This window comes from Phyllobates terribilis, unplaced genomic scaffold (genome assembly GCF_046119375.1).
Source record: "Phyllobates terribilis strain yellow unplaced genomic scaffold, ASM4611937v1 Scaffold_191__1_contigs__length_3620865, whole genome shotgun sequence".
Taxonomy (NCBI): Eukaryota; Metazoa; Chordata; class Amphibia; order Anura; family Dendrobatidae; genus Phyllobates; species Phyllobates terribilis.
The window spans coordinates 315,101-337,396 of record NW_027362951.1 but is presented as its reverse complement, the minus strand read 5'-3'; the positions used below and the strand labels follow the sequence as shown (position 1 = coordinate 337,396).

The 22,296-nt window shown below is 56.5% G+C and overlaps 1 pseudogene; it reads left to right on the top strand.

The window, feature by feature from the left end:
* Nucleotides 1-427: 427 nt before the first annotated feature.
* Nucleotides 428-22,296, top strand: part of LOC141213277 (UDP-glucuronic acid decarboxylase 1-like) — a 102,769-nt pseudogene continuing 80,900 nt past the window's right edge.

Sequence of the window (22,296 nt, the reverse complement as noted above, 5' to 3'; positions counted from 1 at the left end):
GCTCAGTTTCCGTTTTCTTCACTTCTCTGCCTATAATTCTCTCCTAAATCTTCTTTCCTCGACCTTGGCCAGCTTTTTGTCTAATGTTCCCATGCTTCCACAACTACCTTTTTCTCTTTGAGGAAGCAAGAAGTCACATTCTTCCTTAAGTTTCATGGCATCAGCGTGAGCGGCATCAAGTTTCTTAACAAATTCCTTCTCCTTGGGTTCTTGTGTTTTGGTTCTCTGTTTAGCATCCTTCTTGACTCTTCTATTGGCCAAAAAGACCCTTCACCTTACTGATCACGTGATATTTTTGCCTTGTTGAGATTTTTGCTTTTACCCAGAACCAAAGTACTTTGTTGGCTGTGACAGTAGCACTGGTACATGTTGGTTGCGATTGTGTACAGAGCAGGAAATAAAACCTGGCCAACACCTGCCGATTCGCATGCTTGCCCTCCGCTCCATTCACTTCAGGTGTTGGCTGGACAGCTATCTGTTACACAGGGATTCACTCATCCATAGTTTTAATCACCTTAATATCGTTCATCAACGCTTGCAAATTACTATTATAAATTATAGTAAGTGAATTTCAGGCAAATATATATTTAGACAGTAAGACACATGGGAGTGTTATAGGCTGCTGCGGGAATATTTAGGGATTAGAGTTACCTAAAACAGTGAATAACACTGAATGTTGTCTGTAATCTGGCAAGTTTACTTTGAATCCATCAATAGTTTGGTTACCAAGAATGCCACGTCACTGAAACAAATAGAGATAAAAGAATAACCTTCCAAATATCCTAATGCAGGAGGGTGGAAAGGACCATGTCACAGTAGGAATACCTTTATAAAATAGATATTTTATTGATAAGAATAAAAATAGGACAAAGATACATGAAAAACAGGTGTCTCTCATGTGAGGGAGTAGCCTGACCCAAAGTCCAATGATTAGAGCAAAAACATACAGATAAAAAGTATGTGTATGTAAAATATATATTATATAACATAATGTAGAATTAAAATAAATTAAATAAATGTATTTTATATATTGCAAAACTCTTGTTCATTGAGTAATGGCGCAAAAAATATTCACAAAATAGTAATCCTAGAGGGTTCATATCTGTGATCTAAATGGGGGTTGTGCGCTAACAATGTGATCGTTCTGTCCCCATATAGTGTGCACATGAACAATCGTTCTTCCTCACGCAGTTTAGATTGATGTTCTTGTTCTGTAAAAGGCTGATTTCCACAGGCCATTGAACTTGTTTTATCTATTCGTGCTCGATTTGAGCAGAATTCTCTCCGTCTAAATACGGCTTTAGCGCAGATTGTTTCCAGTGAATCAGAGGATGAGGCCAATCTATCTATATATACCGGTAATTTCATGGAGTTTATTCATGTCTTTTCAGGATTAGCGAAGCGTGTTGGAGCTCGGCTACTACTGGCATCTACTTCAGAGGTCTATGGAGGTAATTGTGACATTACATTTGTGTATTTTAGAATATTGCTAAAGAGGGTAAAGGCCCCGTCACACATAACGAGATCTCTAGCGAGATCGTTATTACGTCACGGTTTTGGGATCGCTGGAGAGTCGTTTCGTGATCGCTGGGGAGATGTCAAACATGCAGAACTTCCCAACGATTTCGGCTGCCCCAGCGATCTAACTAACGATGTCGGCGGTCGTTGGGAAGCTTTCACACAGCAGCTATTTCAACGATCCACACCTTGATAGGGACTGTACTGTGTCACAAACGCGTGCATAAAATTACTTTTCGTAAAATTACGTACATTTTTGACCACTTTTTTGCGCACGCTTTTTAAAATGCTCCATGTGCCCCTGGGTCTGCCGGCAAAGTGAATGTGAAATTCACTTTGCCGTACAAACACTGCGTAAATATTCGCTGCACTTTTATGGGAGAAAGCGCGGGCGTAAAAAGAATCAACATGTCAATTCTTTACACACCTGCGGCCGCACTTTCTCCCATAGGAACCCATTATCCCCACTGGAATTACGCATTAAAGCACTTTATTTTTTTTATTTTAATGCTTACGGTTTTGGGGTTCCTCCACTTCAGGGGCGCGGAAAAGTCCAATTTATGCACGCCTACGTGTCTCAGTTCTGAATCGCTAACGAGGTCGTTGATAAGGTGTCAAATACAGCGATGCACACTGCCCAGCGGGAGCGCGACGACCCAGGGATGGTCCAGGAAGCTTTGTAACGATCAGCGATCTCACAGCAGGGGCCTGATCGTTGCTACCTGTCAGACATAACGAGATCGCTACCAAGATCGCTATTGCATCACAAAAACCGTGACTTATCAACGATCTCGCTAGCGATCTCGTTATGTGTGACGGGGCCTTTACACTTGAAATCGCTTTCAACATTGTTCCTGCGTCTCATTATCTTTACCACCATTATCTCAGGTGTCAAGCTGCAGAGCAAAAGATAAAAAGTCCAGACTGTGATAAATGATGTCATGTCGGCTCTTGTAATCTTTGGCCTTTTTATTGTTTGTTGTTTTGATATAATGGTTCCTTGTAAAGCCCATAGTCTGTATTCTACTTATTTTTTTATTACATTCACTTTATGCTTTTTCCTCAATCTCCTCCTATGTTAATCATCAGATCCAGAAGTACACCCTCAAAATGAAGACTACTGGGGACATGTGAATCCTATTGGCCCCGAGCTTGTTATGATGAGGGAAAGCGAGTAGCAGAGACCATGTGCTATTCTTATATGAAACAGGTTGGTCGTGTTACTAATATTCAGTGTAATCTGGAAGACGTCTTACAACCTACAATAACACCCCTCCCCCCCACCCCAAATTTTTGACCCATGTCATGAATCAAAATCGCTCATACAAGTCTGTGGGTCCGTGGAAATTATGGATAGCATTAGTCGGTTATACAGTAATGTCTAAAAAAAAAATCGTTTGTCTCCCAAGCAAATATATAAAACTGGAGGACATCATGGTCCGAATAATGGGGTCTGACAAAAACTCTTAATAAGGCCTTTAAGACGCCCTTATTCTGACCTCTATATCTTTAAGCCCTATGTATTTCCTGTGCTCTAATTACATTAGGGAGACTTTATTTGCTGAGGGATTGTTTTTTTTTGCTGATGGTGTGATTTGCCCAAGTTTCAAAACTATTGCACATTGTGTAATTTGCGCAGTTTTAAGTCCCTTGATAAGTAGCTAATCTTGTATGTGATGGAGTAATTGATTTTTCCACTACCCATGTAATAGAGTGCTCTTTTGTATTAAATCTACTATCTTTACAGCATGCTCCATCTGAAATGGGTCAATTTAGTCTTACAATATTAAAATGTCTGTGGCACACAAGCAATATAAATGTTCTGTACATTAAGAATGGTAGAAATGGTAAAAACAAAACAAAACCCCAAAATACACCGTTGGAGAATTAAATGAGGGTCCCATCTTGATAACGATCAGCTAAGCCGCTAGGGCCCTATGCAAGACCTGGCAAGACAGAGGGCAATAAAAGCTGCAATCCTTCATTTGGGTGCTACAGTTGAAATGAACATACACACTGCAATTACCCCCTCCCTCCCCTAAGTTTTAAAGCTGATTGCTCAAGGTTGCTTCACTCGGTAATTGCCTAAAAAAGTGGGAAATGTTTCAGTTACTATGTTATAGGTGTTCTATATAGACTGGGTCAACGTAGGGAACCACTCAGATAGCCTTCTAGTGGTGCTGTGACTTCTTAGCATCTACTACTCATCTGCTTTTTTTCCTACGAGGCTGTGACTTAACACTTTAAAAACCAAAAAGGTATTTGACATATTACTTTTCACTTCAAATTCTTTTGGAGCGCTTTGATAAAAGTATTTCAGATTTCTTGGAAATTCTGCTATCTTTTTGTGAAAACCACAAAGTTCAGTCTTTGAAGTTGGGTTTCTGCCATAACTTTAAATGACAATGAGTTCTGGGGTGGCCAGTCCACTCTTCTGCTGCCAGTCTCATCTTGATATAATAATGGCTTGATCGTCACAGCAGTGGGCTTGAAGTTGTTATATTATTGCTAATTATGTTTTATTTCCAACCAAAAAAAATTCAAAGGGTGTTTCATTATGTAAAATAGAATGTGTTTATACGAGTCACAAATTACAGAATCAATTAACCATGCCAGAGCAATTCATTATAGACCTGAGGTCTTCAACAAATGGTTTTGTGAATGTGTGTCCTTGCTATAGGAAATGCTGCATTGATAACATTATGTCATATAATACATGCTGTGCCCTCTCAAGGAAAGCTAATCACAACTTATTGGAAACATTTACATGGGTTTTCTTTTTATAAATGGGTACAATTTCAAACTGCAGATAGAAGCAAGCAGCTCGTCAACATTCATAAGAACAGAGGGCTTCTTAATTCCATAGGTTACCAGCTACCTCTGCAAACTAACAAAGGGCAGTATTCTATCAGAGGTGGCTAGGTTCCTGGGCAAGTAGTGCAGCTCTTGTATGCTTTATGCTATAGAGCTTGCAAGCGCTGCTCTGAAGCTAGCCAGATGGCTGGATCCAGCCAGGCTCATTGTCCCTGCACTTACACAATGCTGCAGAGGCAAAGCTGGCTCTGCTGTCAACAGTGGACAGTTTGGGCCAACTGTGCGGCCATGTTGCTGGTCAGTTTCATCATTCATTCAGGAACGCCCCCAGGCAAGTAAGAAGCCAGTAGGCTGGTTAGTGGTACCTTCCAAAACTCGTAATGAAAACAACCTTGTAAAGCGATACAAGCTATGGTAGAAAAATACATGCTTATTTGTGTAGAATGTCTTTACAAACAAAAGTCTAATTTTTACTGGAAGAAAATGTGGTCTCTAAACTGCTTTTCTTGTTGGCAGGAAGGTGTGGAGGTCAGAGTGGCTCGGACATTTAATACATTTGGGCCACGTATGCACATGAATGATGGAAGAGTTGTCAGTAACTTTGTACTACAAGCACTACAAGGAGAGCCTTTAACTGTAAGTACGAAATGGCAAACCGTTCTGGTCTAAATACCCTCTAATAGGTTTCTTCTAATTGAAGGATGGTATAAACATCCTGCCTGTTCCTCACCTCCGCGCATGCTGTTTTCTGCACCAAATCTTTTAGTTGGATTAAAAGGAAATTGGTCTCTATACCGTACATGATAGAATGAATGAAAAATGAATCAGCTTATTAAAAAGTTCTTTCATAAAGTTAAGTGAAGTTGCATCACTAGCAAATAAAATTGGCCAAGGTTTTCATGCCATGTTTTATGGAAGGAATCTGAAACTTTTAGGCATTACGATTTCTCTACTCATTGTTTTGGGTCCAGAAGTATGACATAGCGGTTTTCTAATGATATTTGCATCATGATTGTACACCTATTATGAGTCGTCCTCGTCAATCCTTAACCTCCTCCTCATCCATCCTAGTCCTCCTCGACATCGTTGTTGCCCTCCTAGTCCGCCCTTGAGGGAGTCCTTGTGTCCTACAGGCCTCATCCTTTTCTGGCCCGCGGCCTCCGGGCCTCCTCCTTTTCTGGCCCGCGGCCTCGTCCTTTTCTGGCCCGCGGCCTTGTCCTCTCTGGCCCACGTTCTCGTCCTCTCTGGCCCTCATCCTCTCTGGCCCGCGTCCTCGTCCTCTCTGGCCCACGTTCTCGTCCTCTCTGGCCCTCATCCTCTCTGGCCCGCGTCCTCGTCCTCTCTGGCCCGCGTCCTCTCTGGCCCGCGTCCTCGTCCTTTCTGACCCGCGTCCTCGTCCTCTCTTGCCTGCGTCCTCTCTGGCCCGCGTCCTCTCTGGCCCGCATCCTCTTTGGCCCGCATCCTCTCTGGCCTGCGTCCTCGTCCTCTCTGGCCTGCGTCCTCGTCCTTTTTGGCCCGCGTCCTCGTCCTTTTTGGCCCGCGTCCTCTTTGGCCCACGTCCTCTCTGGCGTGCGTCCTCTCTGGCCTCCGTCCTCGTCCTCTCTGGCCCGCCTCCTCTCTGGCCTGCTTCCTCGTCCTCTCTGGCCCGCGTCCTCTCTGGCCCGCGTCCTCGTCCTTTTTGGCTTGCGTCCTCATCCTTTTTGGCCCGCGTCCTCGTCCTTTTTGGCCCGCGTCCTCGTCCTTTTTGGCCCGTGTCCTCGTCCTTTTTGGCCCGCGCCCTCGTCCTTTTTGGCCCGCGTCCTCGTCCTTTTTGGCCCGCGTCCTCGTCCTTTTTGGCCCGTGTCCTCGTCCTTTTTGGCCCGCTTCCTTGTCCTTTTTGGCCCGCGTCCTCGTCCTCTTTCGCCTGCGTCCTCCATACCTTGTCCTTTTGGCCCGCGTCCTCGTCCTTTTTGGCCCGCGTCCTCGTCCTCTCTTGCCTGCGTCCTCTCTGGCCCGCGTCCTCTCTGGCCCGCATCCTCTCTGGTCCTCGTCCTCTCTGGCCTGCGTCTTCGTCCACTCTGGCCCGCGTCCTCGTCCTTTTTGGGCCGCATCCTCGTCCTTTTTGGCCCGCGTCCTCGTCCTCTCTGGCCCGCGTCCTATTTGGCCCGCGTCCTCTCTGGCGCGCGTCCTCTCTGGCCCGCGTCCTCTCTGGCCCGCGTCCTCTCTGGCCTGCGTCCTCTCTGGCCTGCGTCCTCGCCCGCGTCCTCGTCCTTTTTGGCCCGCATCCTCTTCCTTTTTGGCCCGCGTCGTCGTCCTTTTTGGACCGCGTCCTCGTCCTCTCTGGCCCGCGTCCTCTTTGGCCCACGTCCTCTCTGGCCCGCGTCCTCTCTGGCCTCCGTCCTCGTCCTCTCTGGCCCGCGTCCTCTCTGGCCTGCGTCCTCGTCCTCTCTGGCCCGCGTCCTCTCTGGCCCGCGTCCTCGTCCTTTTTGGCTTGCGTCCTCGTCCTTTTTGGCCCGCGTCCTCGTCCTTTTTGGCCCGCGTCCTCGTCCTTTTTGGCCCGCGTCCTCGTCCTTTTTGAACCCGCGCCCTCGTCCTCTTTGACCCGCGCCCTCGTCCTTTTTGGCCCGCGTCCTCGTCCTTATTGGCCCACGTCCTCGTCCTTTATGGCCCGCTTTCTCGTCCTTTTTGGCCTGCGTCATCGTCCTTTTTCACCTGCGTCCTCCATACCTTGTCCTTTTGGCCCGCGTCCTCGTCCTCTGGCCCGCGTCCTCCATACCTCGTCCTTTTGGACCGCGTCCTCCATACCTCGTCCCTTTTGGCCCGCGTCCTCCATACCTGGTCCTCTGGCCCACGTCCTCGTCCTCTGGCTGGCGTCCTCCTTACCTCGTTCTTTTGGCCCGCGTCTTCCACTCCATACCTGGTCTCGTGGCCCGCGTCCTCCATACCTGGTCCCCTGGACGGCGTCCTTTTGGCCCGCGTCCTCCATACCTCGTTCTCTGGCCCGCATCCTAGTCCTCTGGCCAGCGTCCTCCTTACCTCGTTCTTTTGGCCCGCGTCCTCTATACCAGGTCCCCTGTCCCGGGTCCTTCATACCTCGTCCTTTTGGCCCGCGTCCTCCATTCCTCGTCCTCTGGCCCGCGTCCTCCATACCTGGTCCTCTTTGGCCCGCGTCCTCCATACCTGGTCCTTTTTGGCCCGCGTTCTTTTCTGGCCCGCGTACTTCATACCTCGTCCTTTTTAGTCCGCATCCTCGTACTCTGGCCCGCATCCTCGTACTTTGGCCCGCGTCCTCCATACCTGGTCCTTTGGCCCGTGTCCTCCATACCTGGTCCTTTTGACCCATGTCCCCCGTACCTGGTCCTTTTGGCCCGCGTCCTCCATACCTGGTCCTTTGGCCCGCGTCCTCCATACCTGGTCCTTTTGGCCCGCGTCCTCCACACCTTGTCCTTTTGGGCCGCGTCCTCCATACCTCGTCCCTTTTGGACCGCGTCCTTCATACCTCGTCCTCTGGCCCGCGTCCTCGTCCTCTGGCCCGTGTCCTCCTTACCTCGTTCTTTTGGCCCGCGTCCTCCATACCTGGTCCCCTGGCCCGCGTCCTCCATACCTGGTCCCCTAGCCGGCGTCCTTTTGGCCCGCATCCTCCATACCTCGTTCTCTGGCCCGCAACCTCGTCCTCTGCCCCTCGTCCTCCTTACCTCGTTCTTTTGGCAAGCGTCCTCCATACCTGGTCCCCTGTCCCGCGTCCTCCATACCTCGTCCTTTTACCCGCGTCCTCCATACCTCGTCCTTTTGCCCGCGTCCTCGTCCTCTGGCCCGCGTCCTTGTCCTCTGGCCCACGTCCTCCATATCTGGTCCTTTTTGGCCCGCGTCCTTTTCTGGCCCGCGTCCTCGTCCTTTTTTGCCCGCGTCCTCCATACCTCGTCCTCTGGCCCGCGTCCTCCATACCTCGTCCTCTGGCCCGCGTCCTCCATACCTCGTCCCTTTTGGTCCTCGTCCTCCGGGCCCGCGTCCTTTTCTGGCCAGCGCCCTTTACAGGCCCGCGTCCTTCATACCTTGTCCTTTTTGGCCCGCATCCTCGTCCTCTGGCCCGCGTCCTCCATACCTGGTCCTTTTGGCTCGCGTCCTCCATACCTGGTCCTTTTGGCCCGCGTCCGCCATACCTGGTCCTCTGGCCCGCGTCCTCCATACCTGGTCCTTTTGGCACGCGTCCTCCACACCTCGTCCTTTTGGCCCGCGTCCTCCACACCTCGTCGCTTTTGGTCCTCGTCCTCTGGCCTGCGTCCTCCATACCTCGTACTCTGGCCCGCGTCCTCGTCCTTTTGGCCCGCGTCCTCCATACCTCATCCTCTGGCCCACGTCCTCGTCCTCTGGCCAGCGTCCTCCTTACGTCATTCTTTTGGCCCGCGTCCTCCATACCTGGTCTCCTGGCACGCGTCCTCCATACCTGGTCCCCAGGACAGCGTCCTTTTGGCCCGCGTCCTCCATACCTCGTTCTCTGGCCCGCATCCTCATCCTCTGGCCAGCATCCTCCTTACCTCGTTCTTTTGGCCCACGTCCTCCAAACCAGGTCCCATGTCCCGCGTTCTTCATACCTCGTCCTTTTGGCCCGCGTCCTCCATTCCTCATCCTCTGGCCCGCGTCCTCCATACCTGGTCCTTTTTGGCCCGCGTCCTTTTCTGGCCCGCGTCCTCGTCCTTTTTTGCCCGCGTCCTCCATACCTCGTCCTCTGGCCCGCGTCCTCCATAACTCGTCCTCTGGCCCGCGTCCTCCATACCTCGTCCCTTTTGGTCTTCGTCCTCCGGGCCCGCGTCCTTTTCTGGCCAGCGCCCTTTACAGGCCCGCGTCCTTCATACCTTGTCCTTTTGGGCCCGCGTCCTCGTCCTCTGGCCCGCGTCCTCCATACCTGGTCCTCTGGCCCGCGTCCTCCATACCTGGTCCTTTTGGCCCGCGTCCTCCATACCTGGTCCTTTTGGCTCGCGTCCTCCATACCTGGTCCTTTTGGCCCGCGTCCTCCATACCTGGTCCTTTTGGCCCGCGTCCTCCATACCTGGTCCTCTTTGGCCCGCGTCCTCCATACCTGGTCCTTTTTGGCCCGCGTTCTTTTCTGGCCCGCGTACTTCATACCTCGTCCTTTTTGGTCCGCGTCCTCGTACTCTGGCCCGCATCCTCGTACCTTGTCCCGCGTCCTCCATACCTGGTCCTTTGGCCCGTGTCCTCCATACCTGGTCCTTATGGCCCATGTCCCCCGTACCTGGTCCTTTTGGCCCGCGTCCTCCATACCTCGTCCCTTTTGGACCGCGTCCTTCATACCTCGTCCTCTGGCCCGCGTCCTCGTCCTCTGGCCCGTGTCCTCCTTACCTCGTTCTTTTGGCCCGCGTCCTCCATACCTGGTCCCCTGGCCCGCGTCCTCCATACCTGGTCCCCTAGCCGGCGTCCTTTTAGCCCGCATCCTCCATACCTCGTTCTCTGACCCGCTACCTCGTCCTCTGCCCCGCGTCCTCCTTACCTCGTTCTTTTGGCAAGCGTCCTCCATACCTGGTCCCCTGTCCCGCGTAATCCATACCTCGTCCTTTTACCCGCGTCCTCCATACCTCGTCCTTTGGCCCACGTCCTCGTCCTCAGGCCCGCGTCCTTGTCCTCTGGCCCACGTCCTCCATACCTGGTCCTTTTTGGCCCGCGTACTTTTCTGGCCCGCGTCCTTTTCTGGCCCGCGTCCTCGTCCTTTTTTGCCCGCGTCCTCCATACCTCGTCCTCTGGCCCGCGTCCTCCATAACTCGTCCTCTGGCCCGCGTCCTCCATACCTCGTCCCTTTTGGTCCTCGTCCTCCGGGCCCGCGTCCTTTTCTGGCCAGCGCCCTTTACAGGCCCGCGTCCTTCATACCTTGTCCTTTTGGGCCCGCGTCCTCGTCCTCTGGCCCGCGTCCTCCATACCTGGTCCTCTGGCCCGAGTCCTCCATACCTGGTCCTTTTGGCCCGCGTCCTCCACACCTTGTCCTTTTGGCCCGCGTCCTCCATACCTCGTCCCTTTTGGACCGCGTCCTTCATACCTCGTTCTCTGGCCCGCATCCTCATCCTCTGGCCAGCATCCTCCTTACCTCGTTCTTTTGGCCCACGTCCTCCAAACCAGGTCCCATGTCCCGCGTTCTTCATACCTCGTCCTTTTGGCCCGCGTCCTCCATTCCTCGTCCTCTGGCCCGCATCCTCCATACCTGGTCCTTTTTGGCCCGCGTCCTTTTCTGGCCCGCGTCCTCGTCCTTTTTTGCCCGCGTCCTCCATACCTCGTCCTCTGGCCCGCGTCCTCCATAACTCGTCCTCTGGCCCGCGTCCTCCATACCTCGTCCCTTTTGGTCCTCGTCCTCCGGGCCCGCGTCCTTTTCTGGCCAGCGCCCTTTACAGGCCCGCGTCCTTCATACCTTGTCCTTTTGGGCCCGCGTCCTCGTCCTCTGGCCCGCGTCCTCCATACCTGGTCCTCTGGCCCGCGTCCTCCATACCTGGTCCTTTTGGCCCGCGTCCTCCATACCTGGTCCTTTTGGCTCGCGTCCTCCATACCTGGTCCTTTTGGCCCGCGTCCTCCATACCTGGTCCTTTTGGCCCGCGTCCTCCATACCTGGTCCTTTTTGGCCCGCGTTCTTTTCTGGCCCGCGTACTTCATACCTCGTCCTTTTTTGTCCGCGTCCTCGTACTCTGGCCCGCATCCTCGTACCTTGTCCCTCGTCCTCCATACCTGGTCCTTTGGCCCGTGTCCTCCATACCTGGTCCTTTTGGCCCATGTCCCCCGTACCTGGTCCTTTTGGCCCGCGTCCTCCATACCTGGTCCTTTGGCCCGCGTCCTCCATACCTGGTGCTTTTGGCCCGCGTCCTCCACACCTTGTCCTTTTGGCCCGCGTCCTCCATACCTCGTCCCTTTTGGACCGCGTCCTTCATACCTCGTCCTCTGGCCCGCGTCCTCGTCCTCTGGCCCGTGTCCTCCTTACCTCGTTCTTTTGGCCCGCGTCCTCCATACCTGGTCCCCTGGCCCGCGTCCTCCATACCTGGTCCCCTAGCCGGCGTCCTTTTGGCCCGCATCCTCCATACCTCTTTCTCTGGCCCGCAACCTCGTCCTCTGCCCCGCGTCCTCCTTACCTCGTTCTTTTGGCAAGCGTCCTCCATACCTGGTCCCCTGTCCCGCGTCCTCCATACCTCGTCCTTTTACCTACGTCCTCCATACCTCGTCCTTTGGCCCGCGTCCTCGTCCTCTGGCCCGCGTCCTTGTCCTCTGGCCCACGTCCTCCATACCTGGTCCTTTTTGGCCCGCGTCCTTTTCTGGCGCGCGTCCTCGTCCTTTTTTGCCCGCGTCCTCCATACCTCGTCCTCTGGCCCGCGTCCTCCATAACTCGTCCTCTGGCCCGCGTCCTCCATACCTCGTCCCTTTTGGTCCTCGTCCTCCGGGCCCGCGTCCTTTTCTGGCCAGCGCAATTAACAGGCCCGCGTCCTTCATACCTTGTCCTTTTGGGCCCGCGTCCTCGTCCTCTGGCCCGCGTCCTCCATACCTGGTCCTCTGGCCCGCGTCCTCCATACCTGGTCCTTTTGGCCCGCGTCCTCCATACCTGGTCCTTTTGGCTCGCGTCCTCCATACCTGGTCCTTTTGGCCCGCGTCCTCCATACCTGGTCCTTTTGGCCCGCGTCCTCCATACCTGGTCCTCTTTGGCCCGCGTCCTCCATACCTGGTCCTTTTTGGCCCGCGTTCTTTTCTGGCCCGCGTACTTCATACCTCGTCCTTTTTGGTCCGCGTCCTCGTACTCTGGCCCGCATCCTCGTACTTTGGCCCGCGTCCTCCATACCTGGTCCTTTGGCCTGTGTCCTCCATACCTGGTCCTTTTGGCCCATGTCCCCCGTACCTGGTCCTTTTGGCCCGCGTCCTCCATACCTGGTCCTGTGGCCCGCGTCCTCCATACCTGGTCCTTTTGGCCCGCGTCCTCCACACCTTGTCCTTTTGGCCCGCGTCCTCCATACCTCTTCCCTTTTGGACCGCGTCCTTCATACCTCGTCCTCTGGCCCGCGTCCTCGTCCTCTGGCCCGTGTCCTCCTTACCTCGTTCTTTTGGCCCGCGTCCTCCATACCTGGTCCCCTGGCCCGCGTCCTCCATACCTGGTCCCCTAGCCGGCGTCCTTTTGGCCCGCATCCTCCATACCTCGTTCTCTGGCCCGCAACCTCGTCCTCTGCCCCGCGTCCTCCTTACCTCGTTCTTTTGGCAAGCGTCCTCCATACCTGGTCCCCTGTCCCGCGTCCTCCATACCTCATCCTTTTACCCGCGTCCTCCATACCTCGTCCTTTGGCCCGCGTCCTCGTCCTCTGGCCCGCGTCCTTGTCCTCTGGCCCACGTCCTCCATACCTGGTCCTTTTTGGCCCGCGTCCTTTTCTGGCCCGCGTCCTTTTCTGGCCCGCGTCCTCGTCCTTTTTTGCCCGCGTCCTCCATACCTCGTCCTCTGGCCCGCGTCCTCCATACCTCGTCCTCTGGCCCGCGTCCTCCATACCTCGTCCCTTTTGGTCCTCGTCCTCCGGGCCCGCGTCCTTTTCTGGCCAGCGCCCTTTACAGGCTCGCGTCCTTCATACCTTGTCCTTTTTTTCCCGCGTCCTCGTCCTCTGGCCCGCGTCCTCAATACCTGGTCCTTTTGGCTCGCGTCCTCCATACCTGGTCCTTTTGGCCCGCGTCCGCCATACCTGGTCCTCTGGCCCGCGTCCTCCATACCTGGTCCTTTTGGCACGCGTCCTCCACACCTCGTCCTTTTGGCCCGCGTCCTCCACACCTCGTCGCTTTTGGTCCTCGTCCTCTGGCCTGCGGCCTCCATACCTCATCCTCTGGCCCACGTCCTCGTCCTCTGGCCAGCGTCCTCCTTACCTCATTCTTTTGGCCCGCGTCCTCCATACCTGGTCTCCTGGCACGCGTCCTCCATACCTGGTCCCCAGGACAGCGTCCTTTTGGCCCGCGTCCTCCATACCTCGTTCTCTGGCCCGCATCCTCATCCTCTGGCCAGCATCCTCCTTACCTCGTTCTTTTGGCCCACGTCCTCCAAACCAGGTCCCATGTCCCGCGTCCTTCATACCTCGTCCTTTTGGCCCGCGTCCTCCATTCCTCGTCCTCTGGCCCGCGTCCTCCATACCTGGTCCTTTTTGGCCCGCGTCCTTTTCTGGCCCGCGTCCTCGTCCTTTTTTGCCCGCGTCCTCCATACCTCGTCCTCTGGCCCGCGTCCTCCATAACTCGTCCTCTGGCCCGCGTCCTCCATACCTCGTCCCTTTTGGTCCTCGTCCTCCGGGCCCGCGTCCTTTTCTGGCCAGCGCCCTTTACAGGCCCGCGTCCTTCATACCTTGTCCTTTTGGGCCCGCGTCCTCGTCCTCTGGCCCGCGTCCTCCATACCTGGTCCTCTGGCCCGCGTCCTCCATACCTGGTCCTTTTGGCCCGCGTCCTCCATACCTGGTCCTTTTGGCTCGCGTCCTCCATACCTGGTCCTTTTGGCCCGCGTCCGCCATACCTGGTCCTCTGGCCCGTGTCCTCCATACCTGGTCCTTTTGGCACGCGTCCTCCACACCTCGTCCTTTTGGCCCGTGTCCTCCACACCTCGTCGCTTTTGGTCCTCGTCCTCTGGCCTGCGTCCTCCATACCTCGTACTATGGCCCGCGTCCTCGTCCTTTTGGCCCGCGTCCTCCATACCTCATCCTCTGGCCCACGTCCTCGTCCTCTGGCCAGCGTCCTCCTTACCTCATTCTTTTGGCCCGCGTCCTCCATACCTGGTCTCCTGGCACGCGTCCTCCATACCTGGTCCCCAGGACAGCGTCCTTTTGGCCCGCGTCCTCCATACCTCGTTCTCTGGCCCGCATCCTCATCCTCTGGCCAGCATCCTCCTTATCTCGTTCTTTTGGCCCACGTCCTCCAAACCAGGTCCCATGTCCCGCGTCCTTCATACCTCGTCCTTTTGGCCCGCGTCCTCCATTCCTCGTCCTCTGGCCCGCGTCCTCCATACCTGGTCCTCTTTGGACCACGTCCTCCATACCTGGTCCTTTTGGGCCCGCGTTCTTTTCTGGCTCGCGTCCTTCATACCTCGTCCTTTTTGGACCGCGTCCTCGTCCTCTGGCCCGCATCCTTGTACTTTAGCCCGCGTCCTCCATACCTGGTCCTTTGGCCCGTGTCCTCCATACCGGGTCCTTTTGGCCTGTGTCCCCCATACCTGATCCCTTTGGCCTGCGTCCTCCATACCTGGTCCTTTTGGTCCCCGCGTCCTCCCTACCTGGTCCTTTGGCCCGCGTCCTCCATATCTGGTCATTTTGGCCCGTGTCCTCCACACCTTGTCCTTTTGGCCCGCGTCCTCCATACCTCGTCTCTTTTGAACCGCGTCCTTCATACCTCGTCCTCTGGCCCGCGTCCTCGTCCTCTGGACCGTGTCCTCCTTACCTCGTTCTTTTGGCCCGCGTCCTCCATACCTGGTCCCCTGGCCCGCGTCCTCCATACCTGGTCCCCTAGCCCGCGTCCTTTTGGCCCGCATCCTCCATACCTCGTTCTCTGCCCCGCGTCCTCCTTACCTCGTTCTTTTAGCCCGCGTCCTTCATACCTGGTCCCCTGTCCCGCGTCCTCCATACCTCGTCCTTTTTGCCCGCGTCCTCCATACCTGGTCCTTTTTGGCCCGCGTCCTCGTCCTCTGGCCCGCGTCCTCCATACCTCGTCCTTTTTGGCCCGCGTCCTCCATACCTGGTCCTTTTTGGCCCGCGTCTTTTTCTGGCCCGCGTCCTTCATACCTTGTCCTTTTGGGCCCGCGTCCTCGTTCTTTGGCCCGCGTCCTCCATACCTGGTTTTCTGGCCCGCGTCCTCCATACCTGGTCCTTTTAGGCCCGCGTCCTCCATATCTGGTCCTTTTTGCCCGCGTCCTCCATACCTGGTCCTTTTGGCCCGCCTCCTCCATACCTGGTCCTTTTGGCCCGCGTCCTCCATACCTGGTCCTCTGGCCCGCATCCTCCATACCTGGTCCTTTTGGCCCGTGTCCTCCACACCTCATCCTTTTGGCCCGTGTCCTCCACACCTCGTCCCTTTTGGCCCGCGTCCTCGTCGTCTGGCCCGCGTCCTCCATACCTCGTCCTCTGGCCCGCGTCCTCATAACCTCGTTCTTTTAGCCTGGGTCCTCCAGACCTGGTCCCCTGGCCCACGTCCTCCATACCTCTTCCTTTTGGCCCACGTCCTCCATACCTTGTCCTCTGGCCCTCGTCCTCGTACTCTGACCCGCGTCCTCATCCTCTTACCAGCGTCCTCCATACCTGGTCCTTTTTGGCCCGCGTCCTCCATACCTGGTCCTTTTTGGCCCACGTCCTTTTCTGGCCCGCGTCCTTCATACCTTTTCCTTTTGGGCCCGCGTCCTCGTTCTTTGGCCCGCGTCCTCCATACCTGGTTTTCTGGCCCACGTCCTCCATACCTGGTCCTTTTGGCCCGCGTCCTCCATACCTGGTCCTTTTGGCCCGCGTCCTCCATACCTGGTCCTTTTGGCCCACGTCCTCCATACCTGGTCATTTTGGCCTGCGTCCTCCATACCTGGTCCTCTGGCCCGCGTCCTCCATACCTGGTCCTTTTGGCCCGCGTCCTCCACACCTCATCCTTTTGGCCCGTGTCCTCCACACCTCGTCCCTTTTGGCCCGCGTCCTCGTCGTCTGGCCCGCGTCCTCCATACCTCGTCCTCTGGCCCGCGTCCTCATAACCTCGTTCTTTTAGCCCGGGTCCTCCAGACCTGGTCCCCTGGCCCACGTCCTCCATACCTCTTCCTTTTGGCCCGCGTCCTCCATACCTTGTCCTCTGGCCCTCGTCCTCCTACTCTGACCCGCTTCCTCGTCCTCTGACCCGCGTCCTCCATACCTGGTCCTTTTTGGCCCGCGTCCTCCATACATGGTCCTTTTTGGCCCGCGTCCTCCATACCTGGTCCTTTTTGGCCCGCGTCCTCCATACCTGGTCCTTTTTGGCCCGCGTCCTACATACCTGGTCCTTTTTGGCCTGCGTCCTCCATACCTGGTCCTTTTTGGCCCGCGTCCTCAATACCTGGTCTTTTTTGGCCCGCGTCCTCCATACCTGGTCCTTTTTGGCCCGCATCCTCCATACCTGGTTCTTTTTGGCCCGCGTCCTCCATACCTGGTCCTTTTGGCCTGTGTCCTCCACACCTCGTCCCTTTTGGCCCGCGTCCTCGTCGTCTGACCCGCGTCCTCCATACCTCGTCCTCTGGCCCGCGTCCTCCTTACATCGTTCTTTTAGCCCGGGTCCTCCAGACCTGGTCCCCTGGCCCACGTCCTCCATACCTCTTCCTTTTGGCCCGCGTCCTCCATACCTTGTCCTCTGGCCCGAGTCCTCGTACTCTGACTCGCGTCCTCGTCCTCTGGCCCGCGTCCTCCATTCCTGGTCCTTTTTGGCCCGCGTCCTTCATACCTGGTCATTTTTGGCCCGCATCCTCCATACCTGGTCCTTTTTGGCCCGCGTCCTCCATACCTGGTCCTTTTTGGCCCGCGTCCTCCATACCTGGTCCTTTTTGGCCTGCGTCCTCCATACCTCGTCCTCTGGCCCGCGTCCTCATAACCTCGTTCTTTTAGCCCGGGTCCTCCAGACCTGGTCCCTTGGCCCACGTCCTCCATACCTCTTCCTTTTGGCCCGCGTCCTCCATACCTTGTCCTCTGGCCCTCGTCCTCGTACTCTGACCCGCGTCCTCGTCCTCTTACCCGCGTCCTCCATACCTGGTCCTTTTTGGCCCGCGTCCTCCATACCTGGTCCTTTTTGGCCCACGTCCTTTTCTGGCCCGCGTCCTTCATACCTTGTCCTTTTGGGCCCGCGTCCTCGTTCTTTGGCCCGCGTCCTCCATACCTGGTTTTCTGGCCCACGTCCTCCATACCTGGTCCTTTTGGCCCGCGTCCTCCATACCTGGTCCTTTTGGCCCGCGTCCTCCATACCTGGTCCTTTTGGCCCACGTCCTCCATACCTGGTCATTTTGGCCCGCGTCCTCCATACCTGGTCCTCTGGCCCGCGTCCTCCATACCTGGTCCTTTTGGCCCGCGTCCTCCACACCTCATCCTTTTGGCCCGTGTCCTCCACACCTCGTCCCGCGTCCTCCATACCTCGTCCTCTGGCCCGCGTCCTCATAACCTCGTTCTTTTAGCCCGGGTCCTCCAGACCTGGTCCCCTGGCCCACGTCCTCCATACCTCTTCCTTTTGGCTAGCTTCCTCCATACCTTGTCCTCTGGCCCTCGTCCTCGTACTCTGACCCGCTTCCTCGTCCTCTGACCCGCGTCCTCCATACCTGGTCCTTTTTGGCCCGCTTCCTCCATACATGGTCCTTTTTGGCCCACGTCCTCCATACCTAGTCCTTTTTGGCCCGCGTCCTCCATACCTGGTCCTTTTTGGCCCGCGTCCTCCATACCTGGTCCTTTTTGGCCCGCGTCCTCCATACCTGGTCCTTTTTGGCCCGCGTCCTCCATACCTGGTCCTTTTTGGCCCGCGTCCTACATACCTGGTCCTTTTTGGCCTGCGTCCTCCATACCTGGTCCTTTTTGGCCCGCGTCCTCAATACCTGGTCTTTTTTGGCCCGCATCCTCCATACCTGGTTCTTTTTGGCCCGCGTCCTCCATACCTGGTCCTTTTGGCCTGTGTCCTCCACACGTCGTCCCTTTTGGCCCGCGTCCTCGTCGTCTGGCCCGCGTCCTCCATACCTCGTCCTCTGGCCCGCGTCCTCCTTACCTCGTTCTTTTAGCCCGGGTCCTCCAGACCTGGTCCCCTGGCCCACGTCCTCCATACCTCTTCCTTTTGGCCCGCGTCCTCCATACCTTGTCCTCTGGCCCGAGTCCTCGTACTCTGAATCGCGTCCTCGTCTTCTGGCCCGCGTCCTCCATTCCTGATCCTTTTTGGCCCGCGTCCTTCATACCTGGTCCTTTTTGGCCCGCATCCTCCATACCTGGTCCTTTTTGGCCCGCGTCCTCCATACCTGGTCCTTTTTGGCCCGCGTCCTCCATACCTGGTCCTTTTTGGCCCGCGTCCTCCATACCTCGTCTCTTTTGAACCGCGTCCTTCATACCTCGTCCTCTGGCCCGCGTCCTCGTCCTCTGCACCGTGTCCTCCTTACCTCGTTCTTTTGCCCGCGTCCTCCATACCTGGTCCCCTGGCCCGCGTCCTCCATACCTGGTCCCCTAGCCTGCGTCCTTTTGGCCCGCATCCTCCATACCTCGTTCTCTGTCCCGCAACCTCGTCCTCTGGCCCGCGTCCTCCTTACCTCGTTCTTTTAGCCCGCGTCCTTCATACCTGGTCCCCTGTCCCGCATCCTCCATACCTCGTCCTTTTTGCCCGAGTCCTCCATACCTGGTCCTTTTTGGCCCGCGTCCTCGTCCTCTGGCCCGCGTCCTCCATACCTGGTCCTTTTTGGCCCGCGTCCTCCATACCTGGTCCTTTTTGGCCCGCGTCCTTTTCTGGCCCGCGTCCTTCATACCTTGTCCTTTTGGGCCCGCGTCCTCGTTATTCGGCCCGCGTCCTCCATACCTGGTTTTCTGGCCCGCGTCCTCCATACCTGGTCCTTTTGGCCCGCGTCCTCCATACCTGGTCCTTTTGGCCCGCGTCCTCCATACCTGGTCCTTTTGGCCCACGTCCTCCATACCTGGTCCTTTTTGCCCACGTCCACCATACCTGGTCCTCTGGCCCGCGTCCTCCATACCTGGTCCTTTTGGCCCGCGTCCTCCACACCTCGTCCCTTTTGGCCCGCGTCCTCGTCGTCTGGCCAACGTCCTCCATACCTCGTTCTCTGGCCCGCGTCCTCATAACCTCGTTCTTTTAGCCCGGGTCCTCCAGACCTGGTCCCCTGGCCCACGTCCTCCATACCTCTTCCTTTTGGCCCGCGTCCTCCATACCTTGTCCTCTGGCCCTCGTCCTCGTACTCTGACCCGCTTCCTCGTCCTCTGACCCGCGTCCTCCATAACTGGTCCTTTTTGGCCCGCGTCCTCCATACATGGTTCTTTTTGGCCCGCGTCCTCCATACCTGGTCCTTTTTGGCCCGCGTCCTCCATACCTGGTCCTTTTTGGCCCGCATCCTCCATACCTGGTGCTTTTTGGCCCGCGTCCTCCATACCTGGTCCTTTTTGGCCCGCGTCCTCCGTACCTGGTCGTTTTTGGCCCGCGTCCTCCATACCTGGTCTTTTTTGGCCCGCGTCCTCTATACCTGGTCCTTTTTGGCCCGCATCCTCCATACCTGGTTCTTTTTGGCCCGCGTCCTCCATACCTGGTCCTTTTGGCCTGTGTCCTCCACACCTCGTCCTTTTTGGCCCGCGTCCTCAATACCTGGTCTTTTTTGGCCCGCATCCTCCATACCTGGTTCTTTTTGGCCCGCGTCCTCCATACCTGGTCCTTTTGGCCTGTGTCCTCCACACCTCGTCCCTTCTGGCCCGCGTCCTCGTCGTCTGGCCCGCGTCCTCCATACCTCGTCCTCTGGCCCGCGTCCTCCTTACCTCGTTCTTTTAGCCCGGGTCCTCCAGACCTGGTCCCCTGGCCCACGTCCTCCATACCTCTTCCTTTTGGCCCGCGTCCTCCATACCTTGTCCTCTGGCCCGAGTCCTCGTACTCTGACTCGCGTCCTCGTCCTCTGGCCCGCGTCCTCCATTCCTGGTCCTTTTTGGCCCGCGTCCTTCATACCTGGTCCTTTTTGGCCCGCATCCTCCATACCTGGTCCTTTTTGGCCCGCGTCCTCCATACCTGGTCCTTTTTGGCCCGCGTCCTCCATACCTGGTCCTTTTTGGCCCGCGTCCTCCATACCTCGTCTCTTTTGAACCGCGCCCTTCATACCTCGTCCTCTGGCCCGCGTCCTCGTCCTCTGGACCGTGTCCTCCTTACCTCGTTCTTTTGCCCGCGTCCTCCATACCTGGTCCCCTGGCCCGCGTCCTCCATACCTGGTCCCCTAGCCTGTGTCCTTTTGGCCCGCATCCTCCATACCTCGTTCTCTGTCCCGCAACCTCGTCCTCTGGCCCGCGTCCTCCTTACCTCGTTCTTTTAGCCCGCGTCCTTCATACCTGGTCCCCTGTCCCGCATCCTCCATACCTCGTCCTTTTTGCCCGAGTCCTCCATACCTGGTCCTTTTTGGCCCGCGTCCTCGTCCTCTGGCCCGCGTCCTCCATACCTGGTCCTTTTTGGCCCACGTCCTCCATACCTGGTCCTTTTTGGCCCGCGTCCTTTTCTGGCCCGCGTCCTTCATGCCTTGTCCTTTTGGGCCCGTGTCCTCGTTATTCGACCCGCTTCCTCCATACCTGGTTTTCTGGCCCGCGTCCTCCATACCTGGTCCTTTTGGCCCGCGTCCTCCATACCTGGTCCTTTTGGCCCGCGTCCTCCATACCTGGTCCTTTTGGCCCACGTCCTCCATACCTGGTCCTTTTTGCCCGCGTCCTCCATACCTGGTCCTCTGGCCCGCGTCCTCCATACCTGGTCCTTTTGGCCCGCGTCCTCCACACCTCATCCTTTTGGCCCGTGTCCTCCACACCTCGTCCCTTTTGGCCCGCGTCCTCGTCGTCTGGCCAACGTCCTCCATACCTCGTCCTCTGGCCCGCGTCCTCATAACCTCGTTCTTTTAGCCCGGGTCCTCCAGACCTGGTCCCCTGGCCCACGTCCTCCATACGTCTTCCTTTTGGCCCGCGTCCTCCATACCTTGTCCTCTGGCCCTCGTCCTCGTACTCTGACCCGCTTCCTCGTCCTCTGACCCGCGTCCTCCATACCTGGTCCTTTTTGGCCCGCGTCCTCCATACATGGTTCTTTTTGGCCCGCGTCCTCCATACCTGGTCCTTTTTGGCCCGCGTCCTCCATACCTGGTCCTTTTTGGCCCGCGTCCTCCATACCTGGTCATTTTTGGCCCGCGTCCTACATACCTGGTCCTTTTTGGCCCGCGTCCTCCATACCTGGTCTTTTTTGGCCCGCGTCCTCCATACCTGATCCTTTTTGGCCCGCGTCCTCCATACCTGGTCATTTTTGGCCCGCGTCCTACATACCTGGTCCTTTTTGGCCCGCGTCCTCCATACCTGGTCGTTTTTGGCCCGCGTCCTCAATACCTGGTCTTTTTTGGCCCGCGTCCTCCATACTTGGTCCTTTTTGGCCCGCATCCTCCATACCTGGTTCTTTTTGGCCCGCGTCCTCCATACCTGGTCCTTTTGGCCTGTGTCCTCCACACCACGTCCTTTTTGGCCCGCGTCCTCGTCGTCTGGCCCGCGTCCTCCATACCTTGTCCTCTGGCCGGCGTCCTCCTTACCTCGTTCTTTTAGCCCGGGTCCTCCAGACCTGGTCCCCTGGCCCACGTCCTCCATACCTCTTCCTTTTGGCCCGCGTCCTCCATACCTTGTCCTCTGGCCCGAGTCCTCGTACTCTGACCCGCGTCCTCCATTCCTGGTCCTTTTTGGCCCGCGTCCTCCATACCTGGTCCTTTTTGGCCAGCATCCTCCATACCTGGTCCTTTTTGGCCCTTGTCCTCCATACCTGGTCCTTTTTGGCCCGCGTCCTCCATAACTGGTCCTTTTTGGCCCGCGTCCTCCATGCCTGGTCCTTTTTGGCCCACGCCCTCCATACCTGGTCCTTTTTGGCCCGCGTCCTCCATACCTGGTTCTTTTTGGCCCGCGTCCTCAATACCTGGTCTTTTTTGGCCCGCGTCCTCCATACCTGTTTTTTTTTGGCCCGCGTTCTCCATACCTGGTCCTTTTAGGCCCGCGTCCTCCATACCTGCTCCTTTTTGGCCCGAGTCCTCCATACCTCGTCCTTTTTGGCCTGCGTCCTCCATACCTCATCCTTTTTGGCCCGCGTCCTCCATACCTGGTCCTTTTTAGCCCGCGTCCTCCTAACCTGGTCCTTTATGGCCCACGTCCTCCTAACCTGGTCCTTTTCGGCCCGCGTCCTCCATACCTGGTCCTTTTAGGCCCGCGTCCTCCATACCTGGTCCTTTCTGGCCCGCATCCTTTTCTGGCCCGCGTCCTTTTCTGCCCC